We start from the raw sequence: 17,943 nt of genomic DNA, 5'->3' as shown, positions 1-17,943 counted from the left end.
GACCTTGTAAGCTCAAACTTTCGTTCTCTTCAAAACCAGCACGTAAACCCAGCAGTGAGAGACAAAATATTTTTAATTAATCTTCGTATTTTGAGGCAATTGTAGATTCACCTGTAGTTGTGAGAAATTATCCAGAGAGAGCCCCGGTACGCTTGACCCAGTTTTTTCATGATAACATCTTACAAAACTCTAATAAAACATCACAACCAGGATATTGACACTGATCCAGTCAAGATACAGAACACTTCCAACCCCAGCAAGATGTTCTTGACGCCCCATGTAGTGACACAGCCTCCTTCCTGCCCCGAGCCCAACACTAACCCCTAGAAGCCATCAATCAGCTCTCAATTTCTATACTGCTGTAATGGAATATGTGACCTTTGGGGATTGGCTCCTTTCGCACGGCACAAATCCCTTGCTAATGCAATGGTGTTTTCCTTTTTGTGACTAAGTAGTGTTCCATGCCATGGCCACACCAGTGTGCTTAAGTCACCAGTGAAGAACATCTAGATGGTTTCTAGTTTTCGACCATCCCAAACAAAACTGCTATCAACATTTGCATGTGGGTTTTTATGAGAGCATAAATTTTTATTTCTCCGGGATAAATGCCCAGGAGTGAAATTATTGGGTCACGTGGTGGTTGTATGTTTAGGTTTTTTAAGGAACTGCCAAGTTGTTTTCCGAAGTGGCTGCGTCAGTTTACATGTCCGCCAGCAAAGTTTGAGCGATCATTTCCCCTCCTCCTCATCAGGAGGTGGTATTGTCATTATTTTTTTATTTTAGCCATTCTGGTAGGTGTATAATGGTTCATTGTGATTTTAAAGTGCATTTCCCTGATGGTTAATGATGCTGAACATGTTTTCATGTGTTTATTTGTCATCACCTTTTGGGTGAAATGTCTCTCTATGCCTTTTGCTCATTTTCTAATTGGATTTTTGTTCTTTAACTTTTGAGTTTGAGTGTTCTTTATATAATCTAGATATTTAGTCCTTGCCAGAAATGTGACTTGCAAATATGTTCTTCAATTCTTTAAACCATCATTCATCTCTTAACAGGATCTATCACACAACAAGGGTTTTTAATTTTTATGAAGTTCAATTTATCTATTTTTCCTTTTTATAAGTTGTGCTTTTGGTATCAAGTCTAAGAACTTCTTGGTTACCCCTATATTACAAAGATTTTCTCCTGTTTTTTTTGTCTAAAGGTTTTATCTTATCTTTAAATTCCTGATCCACTTTACATTAATTTTTTGTATGAGATGTTTTAGGTTGAAATTATTATTATTTGGTCCATGGGTACCCAACTTCTTCATCACCATTTGCAGCAAAGGCTGATATTTCCTTCATTGAATTGCTTCTGCACCTTTTTCAAAGATCAGTTAAGTGCACATGTAAAGGGAGGAGTCTCCTTCAGGATTATTTCTTCTGTCCCATTGATCTACATATCTATCCCTCCAAAGCATTTCTGAAAAATCTAGAAAAAAATCTAGCCAGGTGCAAATACATAATGAACAGCTCTGTGGGAAGGAAGGAAGGAAGGAAGGATCTGGGGAAATTTTCCCTTCCAGAAACCTTCAGAAGCAACCAGAAGTACAGCTGCTGTGCAGTTAGGGGAACTGTTGCCCCCCCACCCCCCGCCATGGGCGATGGGGAAGGAATGCCATCGTCATCCAGGAGCTGAGGTGGGGCTCCCCCAGCCACAAACAGGGCTAAGAGGAACTCATTTAAGTCCAACAGGCTACACATCTGTGATGGAGGAGGAAGGAAGGAGAGCATGTGCACTGACCTGGGCCAAGAGCGGCCACTCCTGCGTACCCCCAACATTGGCAAAGTATAGGAGTCCCAGTGGAAGAACCATGTCATGATTGGAGGGACAGAAGACATGAACGCGAGAAGCCAGGAAGAGAAGGAGCTTATAGATAAACTTGCAAAGTGGCCTAAGCAATACAGAGAACACAGTCAGCAGTCAAAACATGAGATCACTCCCAGGGATATGGAAAGAAACCCACTTCAGAATGACTTTAAAATACATATTTGTAAGATTCAGAAAAACAAAGGAAGGAATATATTGCCACAATAATGCTATGCAACGATACCACATGCAAATCTCGCTAGCAGAGAAACTAAGTGCTTATGGCTCATGTGTCTGGATGGGCTATGTGGCTCTGCTGATCTTAGCAGGGCTCGATTTTGTGAATTTTAAAAATGATGAAGCAAACGTTCTACACCAGTGCTATTCTCAATCTGATTATGAATCTAAAAAATTATATAAAGTTGACCTTTGGTCACGCGGAGTTTAAGAAGTGTTGCTCTAGATGCATGAGGAAGGGGCTGAAGTTGAGGGTTCATGGCAGAGTCAGAGTACACTGAGATCCTTGCCTTTTGGGGAGGGAAGTGAGAGATCAAGAATAAATTTAGATTTAATTAGAAATTTGTCCATCTGCTTAGAGGCATTAGACGAGTGTTTGCCAGGTTTTTCGAGCCATTTAGGGCTGTTTGAACAATTAGCATTACTAACAAAATAAACTCGTGCCCAATGGAAGATAGTATATTTTGCCATTAAAAGTCATCAAAGTAAGTTTCTCAAAGCCTGAATGTCTTGCAATTACCTTCCAATGTATTTTGCGTATTTTTAGACAGAAATAACTTTGCATTTACAAAGCAAATAGCTCTTAAAAGAGCCAGCTGATGCTTCTGCTGGATTTGAATAGTGATCGGAATTGGAGGAAGGTCAATTAAGCCAGCACACTTCACTGGAAGCCTCTTTTATTAACTACAGTGTCTTCTTTTCCCCAACCAAACTCGTTCCCAGCACACACTGGCCACCCAGGTATTATAAACATTCTGTTGAACTTTTAGTATAATATTCTGCAGCACATATATGTGTGCATCTAATCTTTTTTTATAAGTTTAAAATAAATGTGAATTCTTCTATAGCTCATTACTTTCTGAGTTCCAGTATACTAAGCGAAGCCTTTAGGATGGCGGGAGGGTTCCAGGTAAGCTGTGTAAGGGGACGGACGGGTAAACATGGTTGCTATGGTTATTTTCATGAGAATTGTCCTGAGGGTTGGAAGTTATGCCTATTCACTTTATAAAATTTGGGAAAATGTTAAAGAAGTAAAACAGAACTCCCCATAACACCAGCACTGAGTTTCCTTCGAGCCCCCTTCTTTTGTGTATAACTTCCACAGTGACTCCTGCCCAGGGTGCTCACTGCAGTGGGTCCACGTAATGCCCACGACCCTGCTCATAGGTATGTTGCTCAAGAAGAAATGAAAACCCAGTAGTTTGAGTTTCTTATCAAAGACACATAGGCAAAGGCAGGCCGATTCAGCGTTCAAACGGGAGTCAGCCTCGAGAGCTGTGGTGCTCCCGAACACTGCTGTCCTCCAGTCCCTGAGAGGGAATTAGGGTTGCTCTGCCCTTCTGCAGATGATTCACAGAGGCTCGGAAATGCTAAGCAGGAAGCCATGGGAGACGGCTGGGATTTGGTCCACGTCCGTGGACCCACGGTGGCTTTTCTTCAGTTTTCATTGTGGCCACCTCTAACCACAGTAGGGTAATCTAAGGAAGAGGGTCACCCCAGTGTGATGAACAGGGGAGAAGGCTCTCAGGTCCTGTGGGTGGGAAGGGCATGTGTGATTATCGCCACCCGTCTCTTCCGAGCTCCTCAGGGGGTGAAAGTGCAGAAGAACGTGGACAAAGAAGAAGAAAGATGGAAGGAGGGAGAGAGCATGGGATTCTGTAGGTTTAATACTTTCTTCAGTTATTTTGGCATCTTGTTTGGAAGCAACATATTTTTTAGCTGCGATCAGTCTTTCAAAGTAGTAAATCTTAATTTAGTGGAAACAACCCTTATTTTCCACATGTGTGTACAATGGTTATGGGTGCCTGGGTGGCTCAGTCTGTTGAGCTTCCGACTTTGGCTCAGGTCATGATCTCACGATTTGTGGGTTCGAGCCCTGAGTCGGGCTCTGTGCTGACAGCTCAGAGCCTAGAGCCTGCGTCAGATTCTGTGTCTCCCTCTCTCTCTGACCCTTCCCTGCTCATGCTGTCTCTCTCTCTCTCTCTCTCTCTCTCTCTCCCTCTTTCTTAGAAATAAATAAAACATTTAAAAAAAAGTTAAAAAAAAAACCCAATGGATTTACAAAATACTTAGGCCACATCGTTATCATAAACAGCATGATCCACCCGGTGCAAACGTGGTCAGGAACAGATGCAAGCGGCTCTCAGCCAGCAGGGGGACTGACGTGGGGGGTGGGGATGGGGTGGCCGCGGGCAGTGTGGCCTGAAGATCCCCCCACCCCCCACTCCAGGGAGAAGGCAGGCGTCAGGTGCACCCAACAAGTAAGGCTCATCCAGGGCGGTTAGAACGACACCAACTCTTGAATTATTGTGTGTGTTTTTTTTAAGTTAATTTTGAGAGAGAGAGAGAGTAAGCAGGGGAGGGGCAGAGAGAGAGAGAGCATCCCAAGCAGGCTCCAAGCTGTCCAACACAGGGCTTGATCCACGACCTGTGAGATCATGACCTGAGCAGAAACCAGGAGTCAGATGCTTAACCAGCTGAGCCACCCGGGCGCCTCTGAATTATTGTTTTAAAAAGCAGTGAGAAGCTTTAAAAACAAAACTAAAGACCCCCCCAAAAAAAGTGAAAACAAAAAGCAAACAGAAGCGTAGTGTCATCGGCATCTTCCTAATGAAACCATGGCTCCTGACCGTCACGTGCCCACGTCTGCAGGTGACTGGTCTCCCTCATTCCCTCGCAGCAGCACCGGCAGGTGGGGGCCACTGTGCATTCCAGAGATNAAACTCGAGTTCCCGGGAGGCCCCATCTCCCTCCCTCAGACCCCTCATCTCCCAGCCTGTCTGCTGCCACCCGCCTCTTCAGGGGCACCACGCCCGGCTGTGCCCCCAGCACCGCTGCCCGCAGCCCTCGGGCCTGAAAGCGAGCTGGCTCTCTCTTCGCACCCCGAGGAGCTCCTCGCTCCCCCGAGCCTCCCCCCAGTCTGCAGCACTTACTACCGTTCCTGCGGCAGTCGGCCTGCAGCCACCCTCTGACCACCGGTGTAGCCCCTCACTCTTCTCGACAGCCACTCCTCTCATGGGTCTTAGAGGCGCCAGTGTCCTTTGACATGACCTTTCCAGTGCCCTGGCCCCTCAGCTCCCAGGCCTCGTCTCCTCCAGTGAGCACGTCCTCTGCCTGCCTCAGTGGGCTCACTCTCCAGACCCCGCACTACCCAGCTGTGCACCCTCCGTGATGTCAGCAGCAAGTAGCATCCCCTGAGCCATCTCTTCCTGCTTCCTAGCTCATCCCTTCCAGTCCTCCAAGCCTGATGACCCCTCACCACCCCCCAGCCCAACAACGTGTGGGTCTACGGATGGCTGCCCCTCGTCTCCGCCCTAGGACCCTCACCCCTCCTGCCCTTACCCTAACTGCACAGCTGACCCTTCTCATGGCCTCAGGTAGCTCAGCCGCTCCTGTACATCCCTCTCTCACATCGGCACACGGCTTGTTCCTCTGTCTCATGCTGGTCTTTGCTCACACCGCCTCCTGGGTGAGGCCCTCCCTGGGGACGCTCTCAGACCCCGTGGCTCCCACACACGCCGCCTCTCAGCCTTTCCTGCTTCCCTCGTCCCTGTTTCTACCAGCGCCTTATGTGTCTTGTTTCACTGCTGTCTCTCCACGATGGGATACAAAGTCTGCAGGGCAAGAGTCTGTTGCTGTTTTATCCACTGCTACGTTCTCAATGTCTAGAAAAGAGTCTGGTCCATAATACGCACTTAATAAATAAGTGTGAGTGAATGAATTGACTTGACTTTAGGGAAGTGACATCAGTTAAGGACTCGGTTGATTTTGACGCCGATCCAGGAGTTACCCTTTGGACTTGCAGGGAAGGAAACGATCCTCGTTTTCTCCTCGGCCCTAATAATGAGCGTTATTTATATAACACATAAACACAGCCTTCTCATTTTAAACTTTGGGAAGCCACCTGAACAAATTTGTTTGTGGTTGTAGGACATAATGTAAATGTTAACAACCTTGTAAAATCGCAGCTGACAGAAAGCAGGATGTGGAAGAGAAGGTAGGAGTGTTAATATCTTCATCGTGCAAATTAGGAAGTCGCCTTGATGGAGCAAGAAACAAAGGTTTTTAGTTGAAGTCGCACGGGCAACCAGAAGTAGAACTAAAAATAACAACAGAAATAGCTAACGTCAAGAGGAAGGGGTTCCCTGAGGTGAACTGAATATTCGTGTCTTCACATTGGGATGTACGTTGGTTGGGGCACAGCCCGTGCTACTGAAATAAGGAGCCGTATGACAACATCTCGCACAAGACAGGAATTCCTTTTTCTCTTGAGCGGCCATCTGGGGGCCAGCGGGTGATTCAGGCCAGGAAGTGTCTTTACTCTACAAGGTCCTTCCAGAACCAGGACCCTCTACTTCCTGGCATTGCCAGGGGGCTGGAGGAGATGAAGGACAGGCAGTTTCCTTTCAAGGATGTGACCCAGAAAATATAAAGTTTCCTATTTCACTTCTGCTCACATCCTGGTAGCCAGAGGAAGCTATGCCGACAACTTGGTGAGGAAAGGAGTGAATGAATATTGCAGCATAATTAGCAGACTTTGACACAGTGAGTTAAGAGATTTTATGTAAGGTTAGAAATGAAAAAAAAAATACTGTGTATTCTTCAGATTGAGGTTAGTGCACCAGTTAGGACAGGCTAGGTTAACTCTGCAACACTAAAGCAGCCCCAATTCTCGGCTGAGATTTGGGGTTCGCGTGACATGTTCAACTTGGGACTTGACACTGTCCTAATTCAGGGACACAGGCTCAGGGGGCAGGTTGTCGTGGAAAATCATTGTGCCCTTTGGAAAGTCCTAATTCCCAGTAGCTCACGATGTGATTTTATTTGGATATAGGGTTGGTGCAGGTGTGATTAGTTAAGACGAAGTCATACCAGATTAGGCGGACACTATATCTAATTTGATTCAGAATCAGGATCAGAGGGGAGGATGCAGACATGTGAACGCCCAGACGAGAAGCCCATGTGATGACAAAGGCAGAGCCTGGAGGGGTGTGGCCACAAGCCAAGGGATGCGCAGAGTCAGGGAGCCACCAGAAGCTGCAAGAGGGAGGAGGGCCCCCCAGGGGAAACTCCAGAGGGACTGAGCCCTGGTGACATCTTGATTTCAACTTCCGGGCTCCAGAACTGTGATATAGTACATTTCTGTTGTGTGAAGCCCCCTGGTTTGTGTACTTTACGGCAGCCCCTGGGAAACCAGTACAATTATGTACCAGCTCTTAAAGGCTTTTGCCTACGATGGACTCCACACTCTCCCACTCCATCAGCCAGAGCAAATCATGGTCATGTCTAATCCAAGGGGGTTGGGAGCTCCAGTCCTCTCAGGTGTGTGGAATATTGGGGAGCAGCGTTAATGACTAACAGAAAGTCGGTGTAAACAGGGAGCTAGTTGGGAGACGGCTGGTGGCGGTCACTGCCTTGGCTCCAGGAGACTCCGTGCCCATCACAATCCATGCGAACTCCGCCCCCTGGAGTTGTGCAGGGGCCAGTCCTCATGGCTGTCTCCAGTAGCCCGGGGGCTGGGGGCTGAGCTGTGAGCGCCTCTAATTAGGTCTCCTTTGAGTCAGTTATGTTTTCTTATGCTTGTACAGGATTTCTAATGACTCTAAATGTTTTCTTTTTGACTTAATGAAAAGGAGGCACCGCATGATCCAACCATGCTGGAGGCCGGGACAGCACAAAGGCCCCAGGCTCGGCAGTGGCACAAACCGGCCTCCACGCCAGCACTCCCACAATCCCCAGCGAGCTCAATGGCCCCAGGCCAGCTACCTCACATCCCCACACTGCAGCTTCCTCATCCGTGGAATGGGGGTGATATCTGCCTACATAGCGGGGTCTTTGGAGAGAAAGGGAAAGATTAGTGTCTGCTGGTAGAGAATGTATATTGTGATAGTAATTTTATGTGTCCCGACTTTACTGGGCTAAGAGATTGCCCAGGGAGCTGGTAAGACATTATTTCTGGGTGTGTCTGTGCCAGCGCTTTGGGGGAGAACCTGTACTGAGTCAGTAGACTGAATAAAGAAGCTTGCCCTCCCCAGTGAGGGTACTCATCATCCAGTCCACGGAGGGCCTGAGCGGAAGGTGGAGGAAGTGTGAGTCCTCTCTCCTCTGGAGCCCGGATATCCATCTTCTGTCCTCGGATATCACACTTCTGATTCTTGGGCCCTTGGGCTCAGACTGGAGCATATGCAACCTGTACCCCACTTCTCCGGCCTTTGGAGTAGGACTGAATTATACCATCTGCTCTCCTCATTCTCTAGCTTGCAGACCACAGATCATGGGGGCTTCTCGTCTCCATTAGCAGGTGAGCCAACTTCCATTTTATACATATATTCCTGCCGTATATATATTCTATCATATATAGATTTATTATATATTATGTATAAGTATATAGAAAATGTAACTTATTCTGTTTATATATAAAGTATATATATAAATATGCATAGAAAATACATATCTTTTTCTATTCTATATATGTAATAAATATATATAAATATATGTTATGTATGTAACATTCTTTTTTCTGGAAAACCCTAACACATGTATATTACATGAGTGTGTGCATGTACGTGTATTTTTAAACATCAGATAGCCATCCAACATAGTATTTCCTTTGCACTTGTGAGTCAGCGTTGGCTAATGAACCTTAGCGGTGCCAGAGCTCTGCAGAATCCAACAAGACGTCCCTTGTGGGTCTTAGCATTGGTTAAAAATCTCCCATTTACTTTTCTCAAAACCACCTAAAGGAGAGAGATGGATCACAGGTTCAGGGGCCCCCTAAGAGATTATTTTGTTAGGAATCTTTGCCCAAAATTGATTGTGGGTTCAGTAATTAAAACCCATCAGTGTTTGGGAGAGACCGTTAACCGCCCACAAGAAAGGAGCAAGAACCGTGTGACGGAAAGCAGACCTCATCTTGGATTTATTTGGAAACACAGGAAGGAATGTTTAATGAGAGATGGCAGTGAGTGGGAGGGATGGAGGCGGCCGAGGGGGTGAGGCTGGGAAGTGAGCATGGGTGGGAGGCTGAAAGCCTTTACCGTGTGGTCTCTCGTAAGTGGACTTACTGTGAACTCTCTCCTGGAGTCAGAGACTCTTAAAGATCGCGTGTAAAGCATATCCATGCTGCTGGGCTCATCTCATTTACAGTAAGTTTTGATAAGCAGCGCTACCCATGATTAAAACGGTAATGACTCTAAAAGGAAGGAGGAACACGGACATGGTAGTAAATCTCAGAACACTAGTTTTGCATTTGTGTTGTTTTGTCGTTCTGTCTCTCTTCATCTTTAAACCCTTATCGCCAAAGGATTCAATTAATAGCCCTGACAAGGGGCAGAGGCAGGCTACAGGGTCTTTATGTTTCTATTATTAAGGGGAGCTTCTTTAAGAAAAATAAAAAAATACTTTTCAATACAAATCTCATACCCATGTGCAGACACGGCTCCTAGGGCCCCAAGAGGGGACTGTGCGAGGAAGGACCTGGAATCACACCTCTCACACTGCCTGGTCCCAGCTCCCTCCACACCCCAGTCCCTCCACCATCTCTGCCTAAACCCTCAGTCCCTAAGTTCCAGCGCTGTGAACTAGGAGGGAGAGGAAGCAGGGGGAGGGAGGGGGGGAGGGAGAGCAAGGCGGATACAAGGATGGAGGGAGGGACAGATGGCCGGAAGGAGGGAAAGGGGGAGGGAGGGATGAATGTATGTGCACTGCAGCAGCCCAAAAGCCAACTTAAAAAATGAGATACTGCAGTGAGATTAGAAGAGACCCCCCTACACCTGCTGATCACTGAAGAGTTGTCCATATGCAGCACCCATGGGTTCTTCAAAGCGGACTTGCAATCCCCCATATCTAACTAAGCCAGTGCACTACAAAGGGCCCCGCAAAGTCCCTTGTTCTGCGTACAGAACATCACACAGAAGAAGACAATTGGGTCCATGACTGATCTGTGGGGCCTGTACCACCGAGATTTGGTTTTTGAAAGTTCTGGCAGGAAATGAGGCCTAAGTTACCCCTAAAAACCTGCAAATCCTCACACTCCTGGAAAGACAGTCGGACAAATCAGCCCCTGCTCTAACAATCTTTTGTCTGAATTTAGTTCAAGGTGAATAACGGGATCTCGGTCTGCTTGTGTGGACACGGGCTGGTCAGGGGGGCGCCCGCGTGGCCCCCACGCCCCGTCTGAGATGGAGGCGCAATCACGGCATGCCGCTCCCGACTTGAGCTCCACTCCAGAGGTTTCCCGTTGTAACTATCACTTCCCGGTAATTGGGCTCCCACTCCGAGATTGGTGATTTCTTCCGAGACCTCCAATTCAATTAAGTCTGGGAGCTCAATGCAGAGCTAGACCATGAATATAAGATGTCACATTAATATGAATTTTTTCCAGTCAAAATAGAAGGATCACTTCAAAGCCACAGTCCACACAGAGTCTGGGAGTACCAGCTGGTATTTGTTACACAATCGACTCCCCGGTTCCTACGATATTCCTGCGGCCAGGGTCACACAGAGATTGGTCCTCCTCCTGGCCATGACTGAGGACCCCACTGCAGGTCTGGCTCTCGGGCTTCAGGACTGAGGCTCCCTGCCCCTCTGCTTCCAGCCTTTCTGTTCTGATTTCAACCCGATTGCCCCACATCTACAGGACACAGGGAGTTTTGAGCTTGGCCACCTGCTAGGCCATCTGGTGGCTCTGGTCTCAGAGCCTTCACCTTCCCTGGACGAGACTTTTCACAACTTGTCTTGGCCAACTTCTACCCCATCTACAAATCTGCAGGATGCTGCACCCAACTCCAAGCCCTGAAGTCCAGGCCACGAAGTCCCCCGTGGTGTGGGAGAGAGAACGAGACTCACGTGTCACAACATTCCTTCCGAAGGCAGGTCAGACGGTGCACACGTCATTAGGAAGGAATGATATCCTCAGTCCGTTGGAGGCAAAGATACAGTGGGAGCACATGAATTCAGATATGTGCTTTGCGGGGGACTCTCTCTGCCTGAAGTTTCAGACATGAGTCTCCAATGTATAGCTTGATAACCAAATATGGTAAGGCATTTAAGCGAAGGAGTGTGCCCGGGAGTCAAGAGCACTGGCCTAGAATAAGCATCAGAAGTGCCTGCCTCCTGCCACCACTTGGCCATGTGACCATGGACAGGTCTCCTTCCCAGGCTAGGCCTATGAAGGGCCTTTGCTTTTTCTTCTCATGTGTAATATGAATATAATATAAACTGGTACTTGGTTCACAGAACTGTTTAAGGGATTAGACGTCGTGGATATGTTACTTGCTTAGCAGACTGTTCTTAAAGATCTACTCCCATCAACAACTACTCTCCTGGGTGTGGGAAAGCATCTAGGTGAGCAGCCAGAAGCCGCTTCCGGCTGCTGAAGAAGACTGAAGCCAACCGGAATTGGTAAGAGTCAAAAATTTGCTAACAAGGGTCGTCTCCTCAAGGCAGCCACATGGCTGAGCAATGTTAAGTAGTGTATGTGTTACCATAAACTCTACTGAAACGTTTTTTGTTCTGCAAATATTAATAAAAGTTATTTCAAAACAAAATTTTAAAAAAGTCTGCTTGGAGGCATCCTAGGGATGAATGAAACAAAGCCACACCCTACAGGGAGTTTATGAACTCGTTAGGGGGCCCAGCGTCTCCTTGGCCTGGGGTTTCTAGAAGCTTGGAGACATGAGAAGGAGGTGGCCAGATATTCCACTAGACATAGGGAAGCCCAGCCCCTAAAACTGAAAGAAACAGCCTCTTGGTTTCCATTTTAACTCTTGTTTGTTTGTTTGTTTGTTTGTTTTATTTCAAACACTCCAAGCACCAGACCCTCTGGCTCCAGGCCGCTCTGTCGGAGGAGAACAAAAGTCGTCATCAAAGAGAAGCAGAGGGGATGGGTCCTGGCCTCTGAGCACTGCCCTCGCGGCGCTGGGAGGTGTGGGTGGCAGGTCCCCTTTCCTGGTCCCTTTTCCTCACTCTATGTCAAACAGGAATAACACATGTGACCCAAACCAAAAAACAGAATCTAAAGGCATCAGTTTAGGGGAGATTAAACTGAATCTACTTCTCTTCCTCCCTTCCTCCTTTCTTTCCAAGTAGAATCTGCAAGTTGAACCACACTTAACAAATAATATAAAAGACTTTGAACCAGCATTAAACCAAATTCAGTTTGAGGCCTGGAAGTCTATAAAGTGACGCAGAAGCAGGAAGGCCCTACAGCCTGTCTCCTCACAAGGTCTGTGGCAGAGACAGCGAGGGACAAGTCACAGCGACGGCATCCGTGTGTGAAAAGTCATGTCACGTGAAAGTGGCTCTAACATGGCTTTTGGTCCTGGGCTATCGGCACGTGACGAGAGCAACTGTGTGACGTTGGTGGATTCTGGAATCCTCAGGCGCTCCACAGACTCTTGTGGACAGTCAACCACGGGCCACACAGCGGGTGCACGAGCAGTTCACAGTCTCGCCTGCCCAGCCATGCTGGGGGAGGCTTCAGACAGGGCCTCCTGGAAAAGGAGGCATATAAAATCATGTGTAATTAATAATATTATCTGTCAATTAATAATTATCTGTTGGCTATTGAGAAGCAAGTCTTCAAAGCCAAGTGCTGCATTTGGGTGAGCTGTGTTTTGGGTGGAATTGCCCTGAATTATGTAAGGAATTTTGGTCACTGTGGTCGGTGAGCTCTGGTAGGCTGGCCCTGCCTATCTGTTGATACTTTCATTTTCAAGGTATTTCAAAACACATTAGAAACTAAATGGGATAAGCCTCTGAATTTACATAAAGCACGGAAAGAGAATTCCATAAGCTGGCAGTGTGTGCGTGGGTGCGTGTGTGAATCTATTTATAGCGACAGCCTCCATTTTCAAATAGGATTCTCCATATTGCACGAAGTACAGGGATAGACAGAGGTATAGAATTCACTGCTTTAGATCAGCTGGAAGATTTCTAATCAAATTTCCTAAAGGGAGGAATTGTAGTCCCAGGTTGGATTTAATATCCAAATATGTAACTGTTACACGACTTTTGGGGAGAGACAGCCAGCCGTCAGCAGTGCCTCTACCCGATCAGCAAAGTGTTTGTTGCATCCGGATTCCAGGAAGAAAAATTGAAGAATTATGCAGACGTATACTGGTAGGTGGTCAGGTTTAGGAAAACATGTAGCAGCTTCTCAGTGCTCTTATTGCCCATAAAAGAACATTTCACATGGTCAACTGCTCAAATTTATGTGGACCCTAAGGGGCAAATTTCCAGTGCTGTGATGGAGACACACTCACAGTTCTCATTATTGTTAATAGAAATTGTGTGTTAACTTCTCACTCAGTGCCCCTTGTTGAGAATAAATCGTGTGTGTGTGTGTGTGTACATGTGTATGTAACCTTAAATATCTCTAGCTCCCCCAACCCCAGCAATGGCCCCATAGAAGAAAATTATTGCATGTAAACATACTTCTTTTTCTCAAATGGTCTTTCTATATTTCTTTTCCCCAATGTTACCTTTTAGATTAATCTTTTCAAAGAATAAATTGAAAAAGACTGATAATTGTGGCCAGGCTGTAGCAGCTGTAGTGTGGAAACGAGGACACTGAGTGTGCCTTCTCCAAAGGCCAGGGAGGTTTTCCAATACCAGCTGGTACTGTGTTTACTTTCTAAATTTTATAAGAACCTGAGGCCAGNTTGAGATATGTTAATAGGCCCAGAAAAAAATAAGTGTTTGATAATCAAGACATTGGGCGATTGCCAAAACAATCTTAAGAAAGATCAGCAATGTTGGAGAACTCACACTTCCTGATTTAAAAACTTAACTACAGAGCTACAGCAATCAAAACAATGTGGTGCTGGCATCGGACAGGCTATAGACCAATAGGCTAGAAGACAGAGCCGAGAAATGAATGCTTGCATATATGGCCAAATAACTTTCAACAAAGATGTTACGATCATTCAGTGAGGAAAGGACAATCTCTTCACAAACAGTGCTGGGACAACTGAATATCCACATGCAAAAGACTAGAGTTAGACCTTTACCTTATACCACATGCAAACATTAACTCCAAATGGATCAAAGACCTCACCACAAGAGCTACAGCTATAAAATTCTTGGAAGAAAACATAAAGGAAAAGCTTCATGACATTGTCCTTGGCCATGATTCTTAAGTATGGCACCAAAAGCACAAGNGTTTTCAGGGACAGGAATAAAATTCAGTTCACCTGCATTTTTTTAATAGCCTGGACCATTATTTTCCTATGTCAAATACGAATGAAAATGAGTCAGCGGTTCTCTTAAGGACTTCAGAAACAAATCAGAACTAAGTTGTATAAAAAGCACTTTCAAAGTGATTAGTTCTATGGATTATTTATTTGAGATATGTTAATAGGCCCAGAAAAAAATAAGTGTTTGATAATCAAGACATTGGGCGATTGCCAAAACAATCTTAAGAAAGATCAGCAATGTTGGAGAACTCACACTTCCTGATTTAAAAACTTAACTACAGAGCTACAGCAATCAAAACAATGTGGTGCTGGCATCGGACAGGCTATAGACCAATAGGCTAGAAGACAGAGCCGAGAAATGAATGCTTGCATATATGGCCAAATAACTTTCAACAAAGATGTTACGATCATTCAGTGAGGAAAGGACAATCTCTTCACAAACAGTGCTGGGACAACTGAATACCCACATGCAAAAGACTAGAGTTAGACCTTTACCTTATACCACATGCAAACATTAACTCCAAATGGATCAAAGACCTCACCACAAGAGCTACAGCTATAAAATTCTTGGAAGAAAACATAAAGGAAAAGCTTCATGACATTGTCCTTGGCCATGATTCTTAAGTATGGCACCAAAAGCACAAGTAACACATACTCACACACACACACACACACACACACACACACACACAATCTAGAAAAAATTTATTTCATTACGATTAAGAATGTTTGTGCATAAAGGACACAATCAAAAGAGTGAAAGACAACCCACAAAATGGGAGTAAATATTTGTAAATCATATATCTAATAAGGAATTAATATCCAGGATATATAAAGAACTCTCACAACTCAACAGCAAAAAATCCCAACCCAATTCAAAAATGGGCAAAGTACATGAACAGACATTCATCCAGAGAAGACACACTCATGGCCTATAAGCACATGAAAAGATGCTCAACATCACTATTCATCAGGGAAATTGAGATGAAAACCACAATGAGGTGCCACTTCATACCCACTAGGACAGCTATCACCAAAAATGACGGAAGATAACAAGTGTTGGCAAGGATGCAGAGAATTAGAATTTTTGTGCATTGCCAGTGGGAATGTAAGATGGCGCAGCTGCTGGAGAGGACAGTTTGGCAGCTCCTGAAGAAGTTAAACACAGAATTGCTGTATGATCCAGCACCTACACTTCTGGGTGTGTCCCCCAAGGAATTGAAAGCAGAGACTCCAATAGATAACGTGTACACCAATATTCACATATTCACAATAGTCAAAGGGTGCAAACAACTGAAATGTCCATCGATGGATAAATGGATAAACCAAATGCGATCTATCCATACAGTGGAATATTATTCATCCTTACAGAAGAAGGACATTCTGACACCTGCTACGCCATGGATGAATCCAGAGGATGTTATTGGTAAGTGAAATAAGCCAGACACAAAAGGACACATATTGTATGACTCCACTCCTATGAGGAACCAAGAATGGACGAATTCGCAGTGACAGAAGGTAGAATCGAGGGCGTTGGGGCAGTGTTGTTGAAGAGGGGCAGTGTTTTTGTTCGGGATAATGCAGAAGTCCTGGAGGAGGAGGTGGTGGTGGTTGGTACAGCGCTACCACTGCCCCGCACCTTTTTAAACGGCTAAAATGGAACATTTTATATTTCATGTATTTTATAAAGAATTTTGTAAATTTGATTTTGTAATTTGTAAATTTGTAAATTTTGTAATTTGATTTTGTTTGTAAATTTGATTTAGTAAATTTGAATTTGTAAATTTTGTTATTTGATTTTGTTTACAAAATCAACAAATAAGTATTTTTAAATGTTTGTTTTTGAGAGAGAAAGAGCAGGGGAGGGGCAGAGAGTAAGGGACACAGATGATCTGAAGCAGGCTCCACATGAAACTGACGCGGGCTTGATCCCATGAACCGTGAGATGAGCTGAAGTCGGATGCTTAACTGACCGAGCCACTAAGGCGCCCCAATATATATTTTTTCAATGTCTTGCAAAACACAACGGGCCATGTTCACTCATGGAAATTCACGGCATATGCTTGAAGACTTAAGGAATCCTGCCATAAGTATGTCTATCTGCCTGTGTTCAGCCAGCGTTTCTCAAAGATACCTGAGTGTGTACCCTGTCTTGGTACATTTATCATACCCCAGGGTGACTGGTCTGAGGGTCACCAGTTCAGGAAACTGGTAACCTGGAAGTTAGTGGGTTACGGCTCCAGCGGGTTGGGGTCTCTGCTGACCTGGTACGCCCAAATCAGTGAGCGTAGCAGGGCAGCATTTCGAAGAGCAACAGAACATTTGTACATAAAGGCAGTTCTGAAGATCTTGAGAGAAGGAAGGAAGGGGATGTTGGATTTGGGAAAGAGTCATCTTCCTGGTATTTTTTCCCAATTGACACAAAGTGGTAGAAAACCTACGGCAGGAGGTAGGACAGAAGAAGCACCCAGTGTGACCCAGTGCTGCAAAGTAGCTGAGCAAAGGGCATGTCGGGGGGTGCGGTCTGTGCAGGATTCGAAATCCAACTATCTCAGCAGAAGTAACATCCACGGGGCCTTCACGCACTCAGGAGTCCAGACTCCCAGCGGGGCCAACCACCTCCCAGCTTCCCCTTCGGATTTGAACCTACGGTCGTTCCGCTTCTGGGAAGGGAATGAACTCAGGGCCTCAAACTTGCTGCTCCCGTGTTTCAAAGTGAATTGTTTTCTCTCCTCACTGTGAGCCCCTTCTAGCTAAATGGATAGACGATCCTAATGCAATCATCATGCCATATGTTCCTTCCGGGCACTGGTGGGAATTCTAGAAAAAAGAACATTGAAAGGGAAAAAGAAATAAACCCTTTCGGTCACAAGCAGAACCCTACAGCTGTGGCTGCAAGCCGAGACAACTGGAAAACGTGGCGCGCCAGGCCACAGATGCCCGGGAGCTCGGCGCCTTTCCAGGCGGCTGCCCGCGGTGCGTCCTGCTAAGCCCAGATGCCACAGCCAGAGTCTCCGGCCGCTGCGGCGGCCCTGCCTGGACTCCCTGTTTTGTTACTTTGTGGCTTTCGTCCCTGGTGGGCTTCAGCCTATGGGGCCTCCCCCGGTGTGCCTATGTTGGGCCCTAATGACACCACATAGGACCTGCCAATGAGCCTTTATCACCGGCTCTTCCAGAACCATCAGATTAATTAGAACCGTGGGTCCAAACTCGACCGGCACTTCTGAGTTCTGTGCTGTTGTACTTACCACAGGAAAGCCCTGCTCACCCTCACACCCCTCCCTCCATCTCCCCTCCCTTCCTGAACAAGGTGTCTTGAAAGGTATGGGGGACACCATCAGCTTATTTCACACACAGTGCTCTCCAAGTAGGCTTTTCCAATGGCAAAATCTAATGGAAACAAACCCAGTCCAAGGGTCAATTAGGGCCTTGTTCTCATATTTATGGACTGAACACTTTCCCCTGAAAAGATGCTAATGATGGCCTAAAGGACTAGCTCACCAAAACACCTGGGGTACATGGGGGACTCAGTTGGCTGAGCATTTGACTCTTGATTTCAGATCAGGTCTTGATCTCATGGTTTGTGAGTTCAAGCCCCGCACCCGGCTCAGCACTGACAGTACTGAGCCTGCTTGGGACCCCCTCTCTCTCTCTGTCC

The sequence above is a fragment of the Crocuta crocuta genome, unplaced genomic scaffold, assembly GCF_008692635.1.
Source record: "Crocuta crocuta isolate KB4526 unplaced genomic scaffold, BGI_CrCroc_1.0 scaffold101, whole genome shotgun sequence".
In the NCBI taxonomy this organism is placed as follows: domain Eukaryota; kingdom Metazoa; phylum Chordata; class Mammalia; order Carnivora; family Hyaenidae; genus Crocuta; species Crocuta crocuta.
Note: the sequence above shows the minus strand (reverse complement) of the source record.